This window comes from Phallusia mammillata, chromosome 2, assembly GCF_965637545.1.
Source record: "Phallusia mammillata chromosome 2, kaPhaMamm4.hap1.1, whole genome shotgun sequence".
Taxonomy (NCBI): domain Eukaryota; kingdom Metazoa; phylum Chordata; class Ascidiacea; order Phlebobranchia; family Ascidiidae; genus Phallusia; species Phallusia mammillata.
Genome location: NC_137253.1, coordinates 18,659,934 through 18,682,611, shown reverse-complemented (window position 1 = coordinate 18,682,611; position 22,678 = coordinate 18,659,934). Strand labels below are relative to the sequence as shown.

At 43.2% G+C, this 22,678-nt stretch overlaps 1 protein-coding gene across 1 annotated transcript in view; it reads right to left on the bottom strand.

The window, feature by feature from the left end:
* The window catches only part of LOC145213102 (von Willebrand factor-like), a 94,838-nt gene that overhangs the window by 71,131 nt on the left and 1,029 nt on the right, over positions 1–22,678 (bottom strand). The gene's annotated exons all lie outside the window — the stretch shown is intronic.

Below are 22,678 nucleotides of genomic sequence, written 5' to 3'. Positions count from 1 at the left end.
GTGATGGTTGTAATTTGCCTTCTTCAAAGATTTCAATCAATGGTGCTTGTTGTTTGGGCATAACCTCGCTGTAGTCTTCAACTAAGTGCGGTCCGAACTTTTGGACTGGTTGTCCACCAACGGCTGTGGGATAATATTGTCCAGAGGGTTTCATTGGCACTTCATCCACAAATTGTACACCTTGAGCTGGTTTGTTTGGCAAAACATCAATCAATCCATCTCCATAAACAGGTTGGAATGGTTTGTTAGGTACCACGCCAACTTCATCGAAGAATGTAGGTTGTGATGGTTGCAATTTGCCTTCTTCAAAGATTTCAATCAATGGTGCTTGTTGTTTGCGCATAACCTCGCTGTAGTCTTCAACAAAGTGCGGTCCGAACTTTTGGACTGGTTGTCCACCAACGGCTGTGGGATAATATTGTCCAGAGGGTTTCATTGGCACTTCATCCACAAATTGTACACCTTGAGCTGGTTTGTTTGGCAAAACATCAAACACTCCATCTCCATAAACAGGTTGGAATGGTTTGTTAGGTACGACGCCAACTTCATCGAAGAATGCAGGTTGTGATGGTTGCAATTTGCCTTCTTCAAAGATTTCAATCAATGGTGCTTGTTGTTTGGGCATATACTCGCTGTAGTCTTCAACTAAGTGCGGTCCGAACTTTTGGACTGGTTGTCCACCAACGGCTGTGGGGTAATATTGTCCAGAGGGTTTCATTGGCACTTCATCCACAAATTGTACACCTTGAGCTGGTTTGTTTGGCAAAACATCAATTACTCCATCTCCATAAACAGGTTGGAATGGTTTGTTAGGTATGACGCCAACTTCATCGAAGAATGCAGGTTGTGATGGTTGCAATTTGCCTTCTTCAAAGATTTCAATCAATGGTGCTTGTTGTTTGGGCATATACTCGCTGTAGTCTTCAACTAAGTGCGGTCCGAACTTTTGGACTGGTTGTCCACCAACGGCTGTGGGATAATATTGTCCAGAGGGTTTCATTGGCACTTCATCCACAAATTGTACACCTTGAGCTGGTTTGTTTGGCAAAACATCAATTACTCCATCTCCATAAACAGGTTGGAATGGTTTGTTAGATACCACGCCAACTTCATCGAAGAATGCAGGTTGTGATGGTTGCAATTTGCCTTCTTCAAAGATTTCAATCAATGGTGCTTGTTGTTTGGGCATAACCTCGCTGTAGTCTTCAACTAAGTGCGGTCCGAACTTTTGGACTGGTTGTCCACCAACGACTGTGGGATAATATTGTCCAGAGGGTTTCATTGGCACTTCATCCACAAATTGTACACCTTGAGCTGGTTTGTTTGGCAAAACATCAATCACTCCACCTCCATAAACAGGTTGGAATGGTTTGTTAGGTACGACGCCAACTTCATCGAAGAATGCAGGTTGTGATGGTTGCAATTTGCCTTCTTCAAAGATTTCAATCAATGGTGCTTGTTTTTCGGGCATAACCTCGCTGTAGTCTTCAACAAAGTGCGGTCCGAACTTTTGGACTGGTTGTCCACCAACGACTGTGGGATAATATTGTCCAGAGGGTTTCATTGGCACTTCATCCACAAATTGTACACCTTGAGCTGGTTTGTTTGGCAAAACATCAATCACTCCATCTCCATAAACAGGTTGGAATGGTTTGTTTGTGTGTACCACGCCAACTTCATCGAAGAATGCAGGTTGTGATGGTTGCAATTTGCCTTCTTCAAAGATTTCAATCAATGGTGCTTGTTGTTTGGGCATATACTCGTTGTAGTCTTCAACTAAGTGCGGTCCGAACTTTTGGACTGGTTGTCCACCAACGACTGTGGGATAATATTGTCCAGAGGGTTTCATTGGCACTTCATCCACAAATTGTACACCTTGAGCTTGTTTGTTTGGCAAAACATCAATCAATCCATCTCCATAAACAGGTTGGAATGGTTTGTTAGGTACCACGCCAACATCATCGAAGAATGTAGGTTGTGATGGTTGCAATTTGCCTTCTTCAAAGATTTCAATCAATGGTGCTTGTTGTTTGGGCATATACTCGCTGTAGTCTTCAACTAAGTGCGGTCCGAACTTTTGGACTGGTTGTCCACCAACGGCTGTGGGATAATATTGTCCAGAGGGTTTCATTGGCACTTCATCCACATATTGTACACCTTGAGCTGGTTTGTTTGGCAAAACATCAATTACTCCATCTCCATAAACAGGTTGGAAGGGTTTGTTAGGTACGACGCCAACTTCATCGAAGAATGCAGGTTGTGATGGTTGCAATTTGCCTTCTTCAAAGATTTCAATCAATGGTGCTTGTTGTTTGGGCATATACTCGCTGTAGTCTTCAACTAAGTGCGGTCCGAACTTTTGGACTGGTTGTCCACCAACGACTGTGGGATAATATTGTCCAGAGGGTTTCATTGGCACTTCATCCACAAATTGTACACCTTGAGCTGGTTTGTTTGGCAAAACATCAATCAATCCATCTCCATAAACAGGTTGGAATGGTTTGTTAGGTACCACGCCAACTTCATCGAAGAATGTAGGTTGTGATGGTTGCAATTTGCCTTCTTCAAAGATTTCAATCAATGGTGCTTGTTGTTTGGGCATAACCTCGCTGTAGTCTTCAACTAAGTGCGGTCCGAACTTTTGGACTGGTTGTCCACCAACGGCTGTGGGATAATATTGTCCAGAGGGTTTCATTGGCACTTCATCCACATATTGTACACCTTGAGCTGGTTTGTTTGGCAAAACATCAATTACTCCATCTCCATAAACAGGTTGGAATGGTTTGTTAGGTACGACGCCAACTTCATCGAAGAATGCAGGTTGTGATGGTTGCAATTTGCCTTCTTCAAAGATTTCAATCAATGGTGCTTGTTGTTTGGGCATAACCTCGCTGTAGTCTTCAACAAAGTGCGGTCCGAACTTTTGGACTGGTTGTCCACCATCGGCTGTGGGATAATATTGTCCAGAGGGTTTCATTGGCACTTCATCCACAAATTGTACACCTTGAGCTTGTTTGTTTGGCAAAACATCAATCAATCCATCTCCATAAACAGGTTGGAATGGTTTGTTAGGTACCACGCCAACTTCATCGAAGAATGCAGGTTGTGATGGTTGCAATTTGCCTTCTTCAAAGATTTCCATTAATGGTGTTTGTTGTTTGGGCATATACTCGCTGTAGTCTTCAACTAAGTGCGGTCCGAACTTTTGGACTGGTTGTCCACCAACGACTGTGGGATAATATTGTCCAGAGGGTTTCATTGGCACTTCATCCACAAATTGTACACCTTGAGCTGGTTTGTTTGGCAAAACATCAATCAATCCATCTCCATAAACAGGTTGGAATGGTTTGTTAGGTACCACGCCAACTTCATCGAAGAATGTAGGTTGTGATGGTTGCAATTTGCCTTCTTCAAAGATTTCAATCAATGGTGCTTGTTGTTTGGGCATAACCTCGCTGTAGTCTTCAACTAAGTGCGGTCCGAACTTTTGGACTGGTTGTCCACCAACGGCTGTGGGATAATATTGTCCAGAGGGTTTCATTGGCACTTCATCCACAAATTGTACACCTTGAGCTGGTTTGTTTGGCAAAACATCAATCAATCCATCTCCATAAACAGGTTGGAATGGTTTGTTAGGTACCACGCCAACTTCATCGAAGAATGTAGGTTGTGATGGTTGCAATTTGCCTTCTTCAAAGATTTCAATCAATGGTGCTTGTTGTTTGGGCATAACCTCGCTGTAGTCTTCAACAAAGTGCGGTCCGAACTTTTGGACTGGTTGTCCACCAACGGCTGTGGGATAATATTGTCCAGAGGGTTTCATTGGCACTTCATCCACAAATTGTACACCTTGAGCTGGTTTGTTTGGCAAAACATCAAACACTCCATCTCCATAAACAGGTTGGAATGGTTTGTTAGGTACGACGCCAACTTCATCGAAGAATGCAGGTTGTGATGGTTGCAATTTGCCTTCTTCAAAGATTTCAATCAATGGTGCTTGTTGTTTGGGCATATACTCGCTGTAGTCTTCAACTAAGTGCGGTCCGAACTTTTGGACTGGTTGTCCACCAACGGCTGTGGGATAATATTGTCCAGAGGGTTTCATTGGCACTTCATCCACAAATTGTACACCTTGAGCTGGTTTGTTTGGCAAAACATCAATTACTCCATCTCCATAAACAGGTTGGAATGGTTTGTTAGGTATGACGCCAACATCATCGAACAATGCAGGTTGTGATGGTTGCAATTTGCCTTCTTCAAAGATTTCAATCAATGGTGCTTGTTGTTTGGGCATAACCTCGCTGTAGTCTTCAACTAAGTGCGGTCCGAACTTTTGGACTGGTTGTCCACCAACGGCTGTGGGATAATATTGTCCAGAGGGTTTCATTGGCACTTCATCCACAAATTGTACACCTTGAGCTGGTTTGTTTGGCAAAACATCAATTACTCCATCTCCATAAACAGGTTGGAATGGTTTGTTAGGTACGACGCCAACTTCATCGAAGAATGCAGGTTGTGATGGTTGCAATTTGCCTTCTTCAAAGATTTCAATCAATGGTGCTTGTTGTTTGGGCATATACTCGCTGTAGTCTTCAACTAAGTGCGGTCCGAACTTTTGGACTGGTTGTCCACCAACGGCTGTGGGGTAATATTGTCCAGAGGGTTTCATTGGCACTTCATCCACATATTGTACACCTTGAGCTGGTTTGTTTGGCAAAACATCAATTACTCCATCTCCATAAACAGGTTGGAATGGTTTGTTAGGTACGACGCCAACTTCATCGAAGAATGCAGGTTGTGATGGTTGCAATTTGCCTTCTTCAAAGATTTCAATCAATGGTGCTTGTTGTTTGGGCATATACTCGCTGTAGTCTTCAACTAAGTGCGGTCCGAACTTTTGGACTGGTTGTCCACCAACGGCTGTGGGATAATATTGTCCAGAGGGTTTCATTGGCACTTCATCCACAAATTGTACACCTTGAGCTGGTTTGTTTGGCAAAACATCAATCAATCCATCTCCATAAACAGGTTGGAATGGTTTGTTAGGTACCACGCCAACTTCATCGAAGAATGCAGGTTGTGATGGTTGCAATTTGCCTTCTTCAAAGATTTCAATCAATGGTGCTTGTTGTTTGGGCATAACCTCGCTGTAGTCTTCAACTAAGTGCGGTCCGAACTTTTGGACTGGTTGTCCACCAACGGCTGTGGGATAATATTGTCCAGAGGGTTTCATTGGCACTTCATCCACAAATTGTACACCTTGAGCTGGTTTGTTTGGCAAAACATCAATCAATCCATCTCCATAAACAGGTTGGAATGGTTTGTTAGGTACCACGCCAACTTCATCGAAAAATGTAGGTTGTGATGGTTGCAATTTGCCTTCTTCAAAGATTTCAATCAATGGTGCTTGTTGTTTGCGCATAACCTCGCTGTAGTCTTCAACAAAGTGCGGTCCGAACTTTTGGACTGGTTGTCCACCAACGGCTGTGGGATAATATTGTCCAGAGGGTTTCATTGGCACTTCATCCACAAATTGTACACCTTGAGCTGGTTTGTTTGGCAAAACATCCATTACTCCATCTCCATAAACAGGTTGGAATGGTTTGTTAGGTACGACGCCAACTTCATCGAAGAATGCAGGTTGTGATGGTTGCAATTTGCCTTCTTCAAAGATTTCAATCAATGGTGCTTGTTGTTTGGGCATATACTCGCTGTAGTCTTCAACTAAGTGCGGTCCGAACTTTTGGACTGGTTGTCCACCAACGGCTGTGGGGTAATATTGTCCAGAGGGTTTCATTGGCACTTCATCCACAAATTGTACACCTTGAGCTGGTTTGTTTGGCAAAACATCAATTACTCCATCTCCATAAACAGGTTGGAATGGTTTGTTAGGTATGACGCCAACTTCATCGAAGAATGCAGGTTGTGATGGTTGCAATTTGCCTTCTTCAAAGATTTCAATCAATGGTGCTTGTTGTTTGGGCATATACTCGCTGTAGTCTTCAACTAAGTGCGGTCCGAACTTTTGGACTGGTTGTCCACCAACGGCTGTGGGGTAATATTGTCCAGAGGGTTTCATTGGCACTTCATCCACAAATTGTACACCTTGAGCTGGTTTGTTTGGCAAAACATCAATTACTCCATCTCCATAAACAGGTTGGAATGGTTTGTTAGATACCACGCCAACTTCATCGAAGAATGCAGGTTGTGATGGTTGCAATTTGCCTTCTTCAAAGATTTCAATCAATGGTGCTTGTTGTTTGGGCATAACCTCGCTGTAGTCTTCAACTAAGTGCGGTCCGAACTTTTGGACTGGTTGTCCACCAACGGCTGTGGGATAATATTGTCCAGAGGGTTTCATTGGCACTTCATCCACATATTGTACACCTTGAGCTTGTTTGTTTGGCAAAACATCAATCAATCCATCTCCATAAACAGGTTGGAATGGTTTGTTAGGTACCACGCCAACTTCATCGTAGAATGCAGGTTGTGATGGTTGCAATTTGCCTTCTTCAAAGATTTCAATCAATGGTGTTTGTTGTTTGGGCATATACTCGCTGTAGTCTTCAACTAAGTGCGGTCCGAACTTTTGGACTGGTTGTCCACCAACGACTGTGGGATAATATTGTCCAGAGGGTTTCATTGGCACTTCATCCACAAATTGTACACCTTGAGCTGGTTTGTTTGGCAAAACATCAATCACTCCACCTCCATAAACAGGTTGGAATGGTTTGTTAGGTACGACGCCAACTTCATCGAAGAATGCAGGTTGTGATGGTTGCAATTTGCCTTCTTCAAAGATTTCAATCAATGGTGCTTGTTTTTCGGGCATAACCTCGCTGTAGTCTTCAACAAAGTGCGGTCCGAACTTTTGGACTGGTTGTCCACCAACGACTGTGGGATAATATTGTCCAGAGGGTTTCATTGGCACTTCATCCACAAATTGTACACCTTGAGCTGGTTTGTTTGGCAAAACATCAATCACTCCATCTCCATAAACAGGTTGGAATGGTTTGTTTGTGTGTACCACGCCAACTTCATCGAAGAATGCAGGTTGTGATGGTTGCAATTTGCCTTCTTCAAAGATTTCAATCAATGGTGCTTGTTGTTTGGGCATATACCCGTTGTAGTCTTCAACTAAGTGCGGTCCGAACTTTTGGACTGGTTGTCCACCAACGACTGTGGGATAATATTGTCCAGAGGGTTTCATTGGCACTTCATCCACAAATTGTACACCTTGAGCTTGTTTGTTTGGCAAAACATCAATCAATCCATCTCCATAAACAGGTTGGAATGGTTTGTTAGGTACCACGCCAACATCATCGAAGAATGTAGGTTGTGATGGTTGCAATTTGCCTTCTTCAAAGATTTCAATCAATGGTGCTTGTTGTTTGGGCATATACTCGCTGTAGTCTTCAACTAAGTGCGGTCCGAACTTTTGGACTGGTTGTCCACCAACGGCTGTGGGATAATATTGTCCAGAGGGTTTCATTGGCACTTCATCCACATATTGTACACCTTGAGCTGGTTTGTTTGGCAAAACATCAATTACTCCATCTCCATAAACAGGTTGGAAGGGTTTGTTAGGTACGACGCCAACTTCATCGAAGAATGCAGGTTGTGATGGTTGCAATTTGCCTTCTTCAAAGATTTCAATCAATGGTGCTTGTTGTTTGGGCATATACTCGCTGTAGTCTTCAACTAAGTGCGGTCCGAACTTTTGGACTGGTTGTCCACCAACGACTGTGGGATAATATTGTCCAGAGGGTTTCATTGGCACTTCATCCACAAATTGTACACCTTGAGCTGGTTTGTTTGGCAAAACATCAATCAATCCATCTCCATAAACAGGTTGGAATGGTTTGTTAGGTACCACGCCAACTTCATCGAAGAATGTAGGTTGTGATGGTTGCAATTTGCCTTCTTCAAAGATTTCAATCAATGGTGCTTGTTGTTTGGGCATAACCTCGCTGTAGTCTTCAACTAAGTGCGGTCCGAACTTTTGGACTGGTTGTCCACCAACGGCTGTGGGATAATATTGTCCAGAGGGTTTCATTGGCACTTCATCCACATATTGTACACCTTGAGCTGGTTTGTTTGGCAAAACATCAATTACTCCATCTCCATAAACAGGTTGGAATGGTTTGTTAGGTACGACGCCAACTTCATCGAAGAATGCAGGTTGTGATGGTTGCAATTTGCCTTCTTCAAAGATTTCAATCAATGGTGCTTGTTGTTTGGGCATAACCTCGCTGTAGTCTTCAACAAAGTGCGGTCCGAACTTTTGGACTGGTTGTCCACCATCGGCTGTGGGATAATATTGTCCAGAGGGTTTCATTGGCACTTCATCCACAAATTGTACACCTTGAGCTTGTTTGTTTGGCAAAACATCAATCAATCCATCTCCATAAACAGGTTGGAATGGTTTGTTAGGTACCACGCCAACTTCATCGAAGAATGCAGGTTGTGATGGTTGCAATTTGCCTTCTTCAAAGATTTCAATCAATGGTGCTTGTTGTTTGGGCATATACTCGCTGTAGTCTTCAACTAAGTGCGGTCCGAACTTTTGGACTGGTTGTCCACCAACGACTGTGGGATAATATTGTCCAGAGGGTTTCATTGGCACTTCATCCACAAATTGTACACCTTGAGCTGGTTTGTTTGGCAAAACATCAATCAATCCATCTCCATAAACAGGTTGGAATGGTTTGTTAGGTACCACGCCAACTTCATCGAAGAATGTAGGTTGTGATGGTTGCAATTTGCCTTCTTCAAAGATTTCAATCAATGGTGCTTGTTGTTTGGGCATAACCTCGCTGTAGTCTTCAACTAAGTGCGGTCCGAACTTTTGGACTGGTTGTCCACCAACGGCTGTGGGATAATATTGTCCAGAGGGTTTCATTGGCACTTCATCCACATATTGTACACCTTGAGCTGGTTTGTTTGGCAAAACATCAATTACTCCATCTCCATAAACAGGTTGGAATGGTTTGTTAGGTACGACGCCAACTTCATCGAAGAATGCAGGTTGTGATGGTTGCAATTTGCCTTCTTCAAAGATTTCAATCAATGGTGCTTGTTGTTTGGGCATAACCTCGCTGTAGTCTTCAACAAAGTGCGGTCCGAACTTTTGGACTGGTTGTCCACCATCGGCTGTGGGATAATATTGTCCAGAGGGTTTCATTGGCACTTCATCCACAAATTGTACACCTTGAGCTGGTTTGTTTGGCAAAACATCAATCAATCCATCTCCATAAACAGGTTGGAATGGTTTGTTAGGTACCACGCCAACTTCATCGAAGAATGTAGGTTGTGATGGTTGCAATTTGCCTTCTTCAAAGATTTCAATCAATGGTGCTTGTTGTTTGGGCATAACCTCGCTGTAGTCTTCAACAAAGTGCGGTCCGAACTTTTGGACTGGTTGTCCACCAACGGCTGTGGGATAATATTGTCCAGAGGGTTTCATTGGCACTTCATCCACAAATTGTACACCTTGAGCTGGTTTGTTTGGCAAAACATCAAACACTCCATCTCCATAAACAGGTTGGAATGGTTTGTTAGGTACGACGCCAACTTCATCGAAGAATGCAGGTTGTGATGGTTGCAATTTGCCTTCTTCAAACATTTTAATCAATGGTGGTTGTTTTTCGGGCATATACTCGCTGTAGTCTTCAACTAAGTGCGGTCCGAACTTTTGGACTGGTTGTCCACCAACGACTGTGGGATAATATTGTCCAGAGGGTTTCATTGGCACTTCATCCACAAATTGTACACCTTGAGCTGGTTTGTTTGGCAAAACATCCATTACTCCATCTCCATAAACAGGTTGGAATGGTTTGTTAGGTACCACGCCAACTTCATCGAAGAATGCAGGTTGTGATGGTTGCAATTTGCCTTCTTCAAAGATTTCAATCAATGGTGCTTGTTGTTTGGGCATATACTCGCTGTAGTCTTCAACTAAGTGCGGTCCGAACTTTTGGACTGGTTGTCCACCAACGACTGTGGGATAATATTGTCCAGAGGGTTTCATTGGCACTTCATCCACAAATTGTACACCTTGAGCTGGTTTATTTGGCAAAACATCAATTACTCCATCTCCATAAACAGGTTGGAATGGTTTGTTAGGTACGACGCCAACTTCATCGAAGAATGCAGGTTGTGATGGTTGCAATTTGCCTTCTTCAAAGATTTCAATCAATGGTGCTTGTTGTTTGGGCATATACTCGCTGTAGTCTTCAACTAAGTGCGGTCCGAACTTTTGGACTGGTTGTCCACCAACGGCTGTGGGATAATATTGTCCAGAGGGTTTCATTGGCACTTCATCCACAAATTGTACACCTTGAGCTGGTTTGTTTGGCAAAACATCCATTACTCCATCTCCATAAACAGGTTGGAATGGTTTGTTAGGTACCACGCCAACTTCATCGAAGAATGCAGGTTGTGATGGTTGCAATTTGCCTTCTTCAAAGATTTCAATCAATGGTGCTTGTTGTTTGGGCATATACTCGCTGTAGTCTTCAACTAAGCGCGGTCCGAACTTTTGGACTGGTTGTCCACCAACGGCTGTGGGATAATATTGTCCAGAGGGTTTCATTGGCACTTCATCCACAAATTGTACACCTTGAGCTGGTTTGTTTGGCAAAACATCAATTACTCCATCTCCATAAACAGGTTGGAATGGTTTGTTAGGTACCACGCCAACTTCATCGAAGAATGCAGGTTGTGATGGTTGCAATTTGCCTTCTTCAAAGATTTCAATCAATGGTGCTTGTTTTTCGGGCATATACTCGTTGTAGTCTTCAACTAAGTGCGGTCCGAACTTTTGGACTGGTTGTCCACCAACGGCTGTGGGATAATATTGTCCAGAGGGTTTCATTGGCACTTCATCCACAAATTGTACACCTTGAGCTGGTTTGTTTGGCAAAACATCCATTACTCCATCTCCATAAACAGGTATGAATGGTTTGTTAGATACCACGCCAACTTCATCGAAGAATGCAGGTTGTGATGGTTGCAATTTGCCTTCTTCAAAGATTTCAATCAATGGTGCTTGTTGTTTGGGCATATACTCGCTGTAGTCTTCAACCAAGTGCGGTCCGAACTTTTGGACTGGTTGTCCACCAACGACTGTGGGATAATATTGTCCAGAGGGTTTCATTGGCACTTCATCCACAAATTGTACACCTTGAGCTGGTTTGTTTGGCAAAACATCAATTACTCCATCTCCATAAACAGGTTGGAATGGTTTGTTAGGTACCACGCCAACTTCATCGAAGAATGCAGGTTGTGATGGTTGCAATTTGCCTTCTTCAAAGATTTCAATCAATGGTGCTTGTTGTTTGGGCATATACTCGCTGTAGTCTTCAACTAAGTGCGGTCCGAACTTTTGGACTGGTTGTCCACCAACGGCTGTGGGATAATATTGTCCAGAGGGTTTCATTGGAACTTCATCCACAAATTGTACACCTTGAGCTGGTTTGTTTGGCAAAACATCCATTACTCCATCTCCATAAACAGGTTGGAATGGTTTGTTAGGTACGACGCCAACTTCATCGAAGAATGCAGGTTGTGATGGTTGCAATTTGCCTTCTTTAAAGATTTCAATCAATGGTGCTTGTTGTTTGGGCATAACCTCGCTGTAGTCTTCAACTAAGTGCGGTCCGAACTTTTGGACTGGTTGTCCACCAACGACTGTGGGATAATATTGTCCAGAGGGTTTCATTGGCACTTCATCCACAAATTGTACACCTTGAGCTGGTTTGTTTGACAAAACATCAATTACTCCATCTCCATAAACAGGTTGGAATGGTTTGTTAGGTACGACGCCAACTTCATCGAAGAATGCAGGTTGTGATGGTTGCAATTTGCCTTCTTCAAAGATTTCAATCAATGGTGCTTGTTGTTTGGGCATATACTCGCTGTAGTCTTCAACTAAGTGCGGTCCGAACTTTTGGACTGGTTGTCCACCAACGACTGTGGGATAATATTGTCCAGAGGGTTTCATTGGCACTTCATCCACATATTGTACACCTTGAGCTGGTTTGTTTGGCAAAACATCAATCAATCGATCTCCATAAACAGGTTGGAATGGTTTGTTAGGTACCGCGCCAACTTCATCGAAGAATGCTGGTTGTGATGGTTGCAATTTGCCTTCTTCAAAGATTTCAATCAATGGTGGTTGTTTTTCGGGCATATACTCGTTGAAGTCTTCAACTAAGTGCGGTCCGAACTTTTGGACTGGTTGTCCACCAACGGCTGTGGGATAATATTGTCCAGAGGGTTTCATTGGCACTTCATCCACAAATTGTACACCTTGAGCTGGTTTGTTTGGCAAAACATCAATCAATACGTCTCCATAAACAGGTTGGAATGGTTTGTTAGGTCCGACGCCAACTTCATCGAAGAATGCAGGTTGTGATGGTTGCAATTTGCCTTCTTCAAAGATTTCAATCAATGGTGCTTGTTGTTTGGGCATATACTCGGTGTAGTCTTCAACTAAGTGCGGTCCGAACTTTTGGACTGGTTGTCCACCAACGGCTGTGGGATAATATTGTCCAGAGGGTTTCATTGGCACTTCATCCACAAATTGTACACCTTGAGCTGGTTTGTTTGGCAAAACATCAATCAATGCATCCCCATAAACAGGTTGGAATGGTTTGTTAGGTACCACGCCAACTTCATCGAAGAATGCAGGTTGTGATGGTTGCAGTTTGCCTTCTTCAAAGATTTCAATCAATGGTGCTTGTTGTTTGGGCATAACCTCGCTGTAGTCTTCAACTAAGTGCGGTCCGAACTTTTGGACTGGTTGTCCACCAACGACTGTGGGATAATATTGTCCAGAGGGTTTCATTGGCACTTCATCCACATATTGTACACCTTGAGCTGGTTTGTTTGGCAAAACATCAATCAATCCATCTCCATAAACAGGTTGGAATGGTTTGTTAGGTACCACGCCAACTTCATCGAAGAATGCAGGTTGTGATGGTTGCAATTTGCCTTCTTCAAAGATTTCAATCAATGGTGCTTGTTGTTTGGGCATAACCTCGCTGTAGTCTTCAACTAAGTGCGGTCCGAACTTTTGGACTGGTTGTCCACCAACGGCTGTGGGATAATATTGTCCAGAGGGTTTCATTGGCACTTCATCCACAAATTGTACACCTTGAGCTGGTTTGTTTGGCAAAACATCAATTACTCCATCTCCATAAACAGGTTGGAATGGTTTGTTAGGTACCACGCCAACATCATCGAAGAATGTAGGTTGTGATGGTTGCAATTTGCCTTCTTCAAAGATTTCCATTAATGGTGCTTGTTGTTTGGGCATAACCTCGCTGTAGTCTTCAATCAAGTGAGGTCCGAACTTTTGGACTGGTTGTCCACCAACGACTGTGGGATAATATTGTCCAGAGGGTTTCATTGGCACTTCATCCACAAATTGTACACCTTGAGCTGGTTTGTTTGGCAAAACATCAATTACTCCATCTCCATAAACAGGTATGAATGGTTTGTTAGATACCACGCCAACTTCATCGAAGAATGCAGGTTGTGATGGTTGCAATTTGCCTTCTTCAAAGATTTCAATCAATGGTGCTTGTTGTTTGGGCATATACTCGCTGTAGTCTTCAACCAAGTGCGGTCCGAACTTTTGGACTGGTTGTCCACCAACGACTGTGGGATAATATTGTCCAGAGGGTTTCATTGGCACTTCATCCACAAATTGTACACCTTGAGCTGGTTTGTTTGGCAAAACATCAATTACTCCATCTCCATAAACAGGTTGGAATGGTTTGTTAGGTACCACGCCAACTTCATCGAAGAATGCAGGTTGTGATGGTTGCAATTTGCCTTCTTCAAAGATTTCAATCAATGGTGCTTGTTGTTTGGGCATATACTCGCTGTAGTCTTCAACTAAGTGCGGTCCGAACTTTTGGACTGGTTGTCCACCAACGGCTGTGGGATAATATTGTCCAGAGGGTTTCATTGGAACTTCATCCACAAATTGTACACCTTGAGCTGGTTTGTTTGGCAAAACATCCATTACTCCATCTCCATAAACAGGTTGGAATGGTTTGTTAGGTACGACGCCAACTTCATCGAAGAATGCAGGTTGTGATGGTTGCAATTTGCCTTCTTTAAAGATTTCAATCAATGGTGCTTGTTGTTTGGGCATAACCTCGCTGTAGTCTTCAACTAAGTGCGGTCCGAACTTTTGGACTGGTTGTCCACCAACGACTGTGGGATAATATTGTCCAGAGGGTTTCATTGGCACTTCATCCACAAATTGTACACCTTGAGCTGGTTTGTTTGACAAAACATCAATTACTCCATCTCCATAAACAGGTTGGAATGGTTTGTTAGGTACGACGCCAACTTCATCGAAGAATGCAGGTTGTGATGGTTGCAATTTGCCTTCTTCAAAGATTTCAATCAATGGTGCTTGTTGTTTGGGCATATACTCGCTGTAGTCTTCAACTAAGTGCGGTCCGAACTTTTGGACTGGTTGTCCACCAACGACTGTGGGATAATATTGTCCAGAGGGTTTCATTGGCACTTCATCCACATATTGTACACCTTGAGCTGGTTTGTTTGGCAAAACATCAATCAATCGATCTCCATAAACAGGTTGGAATGGTTTGTTAGGTACCGCGCCAACTTCATCGAAGAATGCTGGTTGTGATGGTTGCAATTTGCCTTCTTCAAAGATTTCAATCAATGGTGGTTGTTTTTCGGGCATATACTCGTTGAAGTCTTCAACTAAGTGCGGTCCGAACTTTTGGACTGGTTGTCCACCAACGGCTGTGGGATAATATTGTCCAGAGGGTTTCATTGGCACTTCATCCACAAATTGTACACCTTGAGCTGGTTTGTTTGGCAAAACATCAATCAATCCGTCTCCATAAACAGGTTGGAATGGTTTGTTAGGTCCGACGCCAACTTCATCGAAGAATGCAGGTTGTGATGGTTGCAATTTGCCTTCTTCAAAGATTTCAATCAATGGTGCTTGTTGTTTGGGCATATACTCGGTGTAGTCTTCAACTAAGTGCGGTCCGAACTTTTGGACTGGTTGTCCACCAACGGCTGTGGGATAATATTGTCCAGAGGGTTTCATTGGCACTTCATCCACAAATTGTACACCTTGAGCTGGTTTGTTTGGCAAAACATCAATCAATGCATCCCCATAAACAGGTTGGAATGGTTTGTTAGGTACCACGCCAACTTCATCGAAGAATGCAGGTTGTGATGGTTGCAGTTTGCCTTCTTCAAAGATTTCAATCAATGGTGCTTGTTGTTTGGGCATAACCTCGCTGTAGTCTTCAACTAAGTGCGGTCCGAACTTTTGGACTGGTTGTCCACCAACGACTGTGGGATAATATTGTCCAGAGGGTTTCATTGGCACTTCATCCACATATTGTACACCTTGAGCTGGTTTGTTTGGCAAAACATCAATCAATCCATCTCCATAAACAGGTTGGAATGGTTTGTTAGGTACCACGCCAACTTCATCGAAGAATGCAGGTTGTGATGGTTGCAATTTGCCTTCTTCAAAGATTTCAATCAATGGTGCTTGTTGTTTGGGCATAACCTCGCTGTAGTCTTCAACTAAGTGCGGTCCGAACTTTTGGACTGGTTGTCCACCAACGACTGTGGGATAATATTGTCCAGAGGGTTTCATTGGCACTTCATCCACAAATTGTACACCTTGAGCTGGTTTGTTTGGCAAAACATCAATTACTCCATCTCCATAAACAGGTTGGAATGGTTTGTTAGGTACCACGCCAACATCATCGAAGAATGTAGGTTGTGATGGTTGCAATTTGCCTTCTTCAAAGATTTCCATTAATGGTGCTTGTTGTTTGGGCATAACCTCGCTGTAGTCTTCAATCAAGTGAGGTCCGAACTTTTGGACTGGTTGTCCACCAACGACTGTGGGATAATATTGTCCAGAGGGTTTCATTGGCACTTCATCCACAAATTGTACACCTTGAGCTGGTTTGTTTGGCAAAACATCAATTACTCCATCTCCATAAACAGGTTGGAATGGTTTGTTAGGTACCACGCCAACATCATCGAAGAATGTAGGTTGTGATGGTTGCAATTTGCCGTCTTCAAAGAATTCAATCAATGGTGCTTGTTTTTCGGGCATAACCTCGCTGTAGTCTTCAACTAAGTGCGGTCCGAACTTTTGGACTGGTTGTCCACCAACGGCTGTGGGATAATATTGTCCAGAGGGTTTCATTGACACTTCATCCACAAATTGTACACCTTGAGCTGGTTTGTTTGGCAAAACATCAATCAATCCATCTCCATTTCCATAAACAGGTTGGAATGGTTTGTTAGGTACCACGCCAACATCATCGAAGAATGCAGGTTGTGATGGTTGCAATTTGCCTTCTTCAAAGATTTCCATTAATGGTGTTTGTTTGGGCATAACCTCGCTGTAATCTTCAACTAAGTGCGGTCCGAACTTTTGGACTGGTTGTCCACCAACGACTGTGGGATAATATTGTCCAGAGGGTTTCATTGGCACTTCATCCACAAATTGTACACCTTGAGCTGGTTTGTTTGGCAAAACATCAATCACTCCATCTCCATAAACAGGTTGGTATGGTTTGTTAGGTACCACGCCAACATCATCGAAGAATGCAGGTTGTGATGGTTGCAATTTGCCTTCTTCAAAGATTTCAATCAATGGTGCTTGTTTTTCGGGCATAACCTCGCTGTAGTCTTCAACAAAGTGCGGTCCGAACTTTTGGACTGGTTGTCCACCAACGACTGTGGGATAATATTGTCCAGAGGGTTTCATTGGCACTTCATCCACAAATTGTACACCTTGAGCTGGTTTGTTTGGCAAAACATCAATCAATCCATCTCCATAAACCGGTTGGAATGGTTTGTTTGGTACCACGCCAACATCATCGAAGAATGCAGGTTGTGATGGTTGCAATTTGCCGTCTTCAAAGATTTCCAATAATGGTGCTTGTTGTTTGGGCATAACCTCGCTGTAATCTTCAACAAAGTGCGGTCCGAACTTTTGGACTGGTTGTCCACCAACGACTGTGGGATAATATTGTCCAGAGGGTTTCATTGGAACTTCATCCACAAATTGTACACCTTGAGCTGGTTTGTTTGGCAAAACACCAATCACTTCATCTCCATAAACAGGTTGGAATGGTTTGTTTGGTACCACGCCAACATCATCGAAGAATGCAGGTTGTGATGGTTGCAATTTGCCTTCTTCAAAGATTTCCATTAATGGTGCTTGTTGTTTGGGCATAACCTCGCTGTAATCTTCAACAAAGTGCGGTCCGAACTTTTGGACTGGTTGTCCACCAACGACTGTGGGATAATATTGTCCAGAGGGTTTCATTGGAACTTCATCCACAAATTGTACACCTTGAGCTGGTTTGTTTGGCAAAACATCAATCACTCCATCTCCATAAACAGGTTGGTATGGTTTGTTAGGTACCACGCCAACTTCATCGAAGAATGCAGGTTGTGATGGTTGCAATTTGCCTTCTTCAAAGATTTCCATTAATGGTGCTTGTTGTTTGGGCATAACCTCGCTGTAGTCTTCAATTAAGTGAGGTCCGAACTTTTGGACTGGTTGTCTGTTTGTTGGTTTGTTTGGCAAAACATCAATTACTCCATCTCCATAAACAGGTTGGAATGGTTTGTTAGGTACCACGCCAACTTCATCGAAGAATGTAGGTTGTGATGGTTGCAATTTGCCTTCTTCAAAGATTTCAATCAATGGTGCTTGTTGTTTGGGCATAACCTCGCTGTAGTCTTCAACTAAGTGCGGTCCGAACTTTTGGACTGGTTGTCCACCAACGGCTGTGGGATAATATTGTCCAGAGGGTTTCATTGGCACTTCATCCACAAATTGTACACCTTGAGCTGGTTTGTTTGGCAAAACATCAATCAATCCATCTCCATAAACCGGTTGGAATGGTTTGTTTGGTACCACGCCAACATCATCGAAGAATGCAGGTTGTGATGGTTGCAATTTGCCGTCTTCAAAGATTTCAATCAATGGTGCTTGTTTTTTGGGCATAACCTCGCTGTAATCTTCAACAAAGTGCGGTCCGAACTTTTGGACTGGTTGTCCACCAACGACTGTGGGATAATATTGTCCAGAGGGTTTCATTGGAACTTCATCCACAAATTGTACACCTTGAGCTGGTTTGTTTGGCAAAACACCAATCACTTCATCTCCATAAACAGGTTGGTATGGTTTGTTAGGTACCACGCCAACATCATCGAAGAATGCAGGTTGTGATGGTTGCAATTTGCCTTCTTCAAAGATTTCCATTAATGGTGCTTGTTGTTTGGGCATAACCTCGCTGTAGTCTTCAATTAAGTGAGGTCCGAACTTTTGGACTGGTTGTCCACCAACGACTGTGGGATAATATTGTCCAGAGGGTTTCATTGGCACTTCATCCACAAATTGTACACCTTGAGCTGGTTTGTTTGGCAAAACATCAATCAATCCATCTCCATAAACAGGTTGGAATGGTTTGTTTGGTACCACGCCAACATCATCGAAGAATGCAGGTTGTGATGGTTGCAATTTGCCTTCTTCAAAGATTTCCATTAATGGTGCTTGTTGTTTGGGCATAACCTCGCTGTAGTCTTCAACTAAGTGCGGTCCGAACTTTTGGACTGGTTGTCCACCAACGACTGTGGGATAATATTGTCCAGAGGGTTTCATTGGCACTTCATCCACAAATTGTACACCTTGAGCTGGTTTGTTTGGCAAAACATCAATCAATCCATCTCCATAAACCGGTTGGAATGGTTTGTTTGGTACCACGCCAACATCATCGAAGAATGCAGGTTGTGATGGTTGCAATTTGCCGTCTTCAAAGATTTCCAATAATGGTGCTTGTTTTTTGGGCATAACCTCGCTGTAATCTTCAACAAAGTGCGGTCCGAACTTTTGGACTGGTTGTCCACCAACGACTGTGGGATAATATTGTCCAGAGGGTTTCATTGGCACTTCATCCACAAATTGTACACCTTGAGCTGGTTTGTTTGGCAAAACATCAATTACTCCATCTCCATAAACAGGTTGGAATGGTTTGTTAGGTACCACGCCAACATCATCGAAGAATGTAGGTTGTGATGGTTGCAATTTGCCTTCTTCAAAGAATTCAATCAATGGTGCTTGTTTTTCGGGCATAACCTCGCTGTAGTCTTCAACTAAGTGCGGTCCGAACTTTTGGACTGGTTGTCCACCAACGACTGTGGGATAATATTGTCCAGAGGGTTTCATTGGCACTTCATCCACAAATTGTACACCTTGAGCTGGTTTGTTTGGCAAAACATCAATCAATCCATCTCCATAAACAGGTTGGAATGGTTTGTTTGGTACCACGCCAACATCATCGAAGAATGCAGGTTGTGATGGTTGCAATTTGCCGTCTTCAAAGATTTCCAATAATGGTGCTTGTTTTTTGGGCATAACCTCGCTGTAATCTTCAACAAAGTGCGGTCCGAACTTTTGGACTGGTTGTCCACCAACGACTGTGGGATAATATTGTCCAGAGGGTTTCATTGGAACTTCATCCACAAATTGTACACCTTGAGCTGGTTTGTTTGGCAAAACATCAATCACTCCATCTCCATAAACAGGTTGGTATGGTTTGTTAGGTACCACGCCAACATCATCGAAGAATGCAGGTTGTGATGGTTGCAATTTGCCTTCTTCAAAGATTTCCATTAATGGTGCTTGTTGTTTGGGCATAACCTCGCTGTAGTCTTCAATTAAGTGAGGTCCGAACTTTTGGACTGGTTGTCCACCAACGACTGTGGGATAATATTGTCCAGAGGGTTTCATTGGCACTTCATCCACAAATTGTACACCTTGAGCTGGTTTGTTTGGCAAAACATCAATCAATCCATCTCCATAAACAGGTTGGAATGGTTTGTTTGGTACCACGCCAACATCATCGAAGAATGCAGGTTGTGATGGTTGCAATTTGCCTTCTTCAAAGATTTCCATTAATGGTGCTTGTTGTTTGGGCATAACCTCGCTGTAGTCTTCAATCAAGTGAGGTCCGAACTTTTGGACTGGTTGTCCACCAACGACTGTGGGATAATATTGTCCAGAGGGTTTCATTGGCACTTCATCCACAAATTGTACACCTTGAGCTGGTTTGTTTGGCAAAACATCAATTACTCCATCTCCATAAACAGGTTGGAATGGTTTGTTAGGTACCACGCCAACATCATCGAAGAATGTAGGTTGTGATGGTTGCAATTTGCCGTCTTCAAAGAATTCAATCAATGGTGCTTGTTTTTCGGGCATAACCTCGCTGTAGTCTTCAACTAAGTGCGGTCCGAACTTTTGGACTGGTTGTCCACCAACGGCTGTGGGATAATATTGTCCAGAGGGTTTCATTGACACTTCATCCACAAATTGTACACCTTGAGCTGGTTTGTTTGGCAAAACATCAATCAATCCATCTCCATTTCCATAAACAGGTTGGAATGGTTTGTTAGGTACCACGCCAACATCATCGAAGAATGCAGGTTGTGATGGTTGCAATTTGCCTTCTTCAAAGATTTCCATTAATGGTGTTTGTTGTTTGGGCATAACCTCGCTGTAATCTTCAACAAAGTGCGGTCCGAACTTTTGGACTGGTTGTCCACCAACGACTGTGGGATAATATTGTCCAGAGGGTTTCATTGGCACTTCATCCACAAATTGTACACCTTGAGCTGGTTTGTTTGGCAAAACATCAATCACTCCATCTCCATAAACAGGTTGGTATGGTTTGTTAGGTACCACGCCAACATCATCGAAGAATGCAGGTTGTGATGGTTGCAATTTGCCTTCTTCAAAGATTTCCATTAATGGTGCTTGTTGTTTGGGCATAACCTCGCTGTAGTCTTCAACTAAGTGCGGTCCGAACTTTTGGACTGGTTGTCCACCAACGACTGTGGGATAATATTGTCCAGAGGGTTTCATTGGCACTTCATCCACAAATTGTACACCTTGAGCTGGTTTGTTTGGCAAAACATCAATCAATCCATCTCCATAAACCGGTTGGAATGGATTGTTTGGTACCACGCCAACATCATCGAAGAATGCAGGTTGTGATGGTTGCAATTTGCCGTCTTCAAAGATTTCCAATAATGGTGCTTGTTTTTTGGGCATAACCTCGCTGTAATCTTCAACAAAGTGCGGTCCGAACTTTTGGACTGGTTGTCCACCAACGACTGTGGGATAATATTGTCCAGAGGGTTTCATTGGCACTTCATCCACAAATTGTACACCTTGAGCTGGTTTGTTTGGCAAAACATCAATTACTCCATCTCCATAAACAGGTTGGAATGGTTTGTTAGGTACCACGCCAACATCATCGAAGAATGCAGGTTGTGATGGTTGCAATTTGCCGTCTTCAAAGATTTCCAATAATGGTGCTTGTTTTTTGGGCATAACCTCGCTGTAATCTTCAACAAAGTGCGGTCCGAACTTTTGGACTGGTTGTCCACCAACGACTGTGGGATAATATTGTCCAGAGGGTTTCATTGGAACTTCATCCACAAATTGTACACCTTGAGCTGGTTTGTTTGGCAAAACATCAATCACTCCATCTCCATAAACAGGTTGGTATGGTTTGTTAGGTACCACGCCAACATCATCGAAGAATGCAGGTTGTGATGGTTGCAATTTGCCTTCTTCAAAGATTTCCATTAATGGTGCTTGTTGTTTGGGCATAACCTCGCTGTAGTCTTCAATTAAGTGAGGTCCGAACTTTTGGACTGGTTGTCCACCAACGACTGTGGGATAATATTGTCCAGAGGGTTTCATTGGCACTTCATCCACAAATTGTACACCTTGAGCTGGTTTGTTTGGCAAAACATCAATCAATCCATCTCCATAAACAGGTTGGAATGGTTTGTTTGGTACCACGCCAACATCATCGAAGAATGCAGGTTGTGATGGTTGCAATTTGCCTTCTTCAAAGATTTCCATTAATGGTGCTTGTTGTTTGGGCATAACCTCGCTGTAGTCTTCAATCAAGTGAGGTCCGAACTTTTGGACTGGTTGTCCACCAACGACTGTGGGATAATATTGTCCAGAGGGTTTCATTGGCACTTCATCCACAAATTGTACACCTTGAGCTGGTTTGTTTGGCAAAACATCAATTACTCCATCTCCATAAACAGGTTGGAATGGTTTGTTAGGTACCACGCCAACATCATCGAAGAATGTAGGTTGTGATGGTTGCAATTTGCCGTCTTCAAGGAATTCAATCAATGGTGCTTGTTTTTCGGGCATAACCTCGCTGTAGTCTTCAACTAAGTGCGGTCCGAACTTTTGGACTGGTTGTCCACCAATGACTGTGGGATAATATTGTCCAGAGGGTTTCATTGGCACTTCATCCACAAATTGTACACCTTGAGCTGGTTTGTTTGGCAAAACATCAATCAATCCATCTCCATAAACAGGTTGGAATGGTTTGTTTGGTACCACGTCAACATCATCGAAGAATGCAGGTTGTGATGGTTGCAATTTGCCGTCTTTAAAGATTTCCAATAATGGTGCTTGTTTTTCGGGCATAACCTCGCTGTAGTCTTCAACTAAGTGCGGTCCGAACTTTTGGACTGGTTGTCCACCAACGGCTGTGGGATAATATTGTCCAGAGGGTTTCATTGACACTTCATCCAC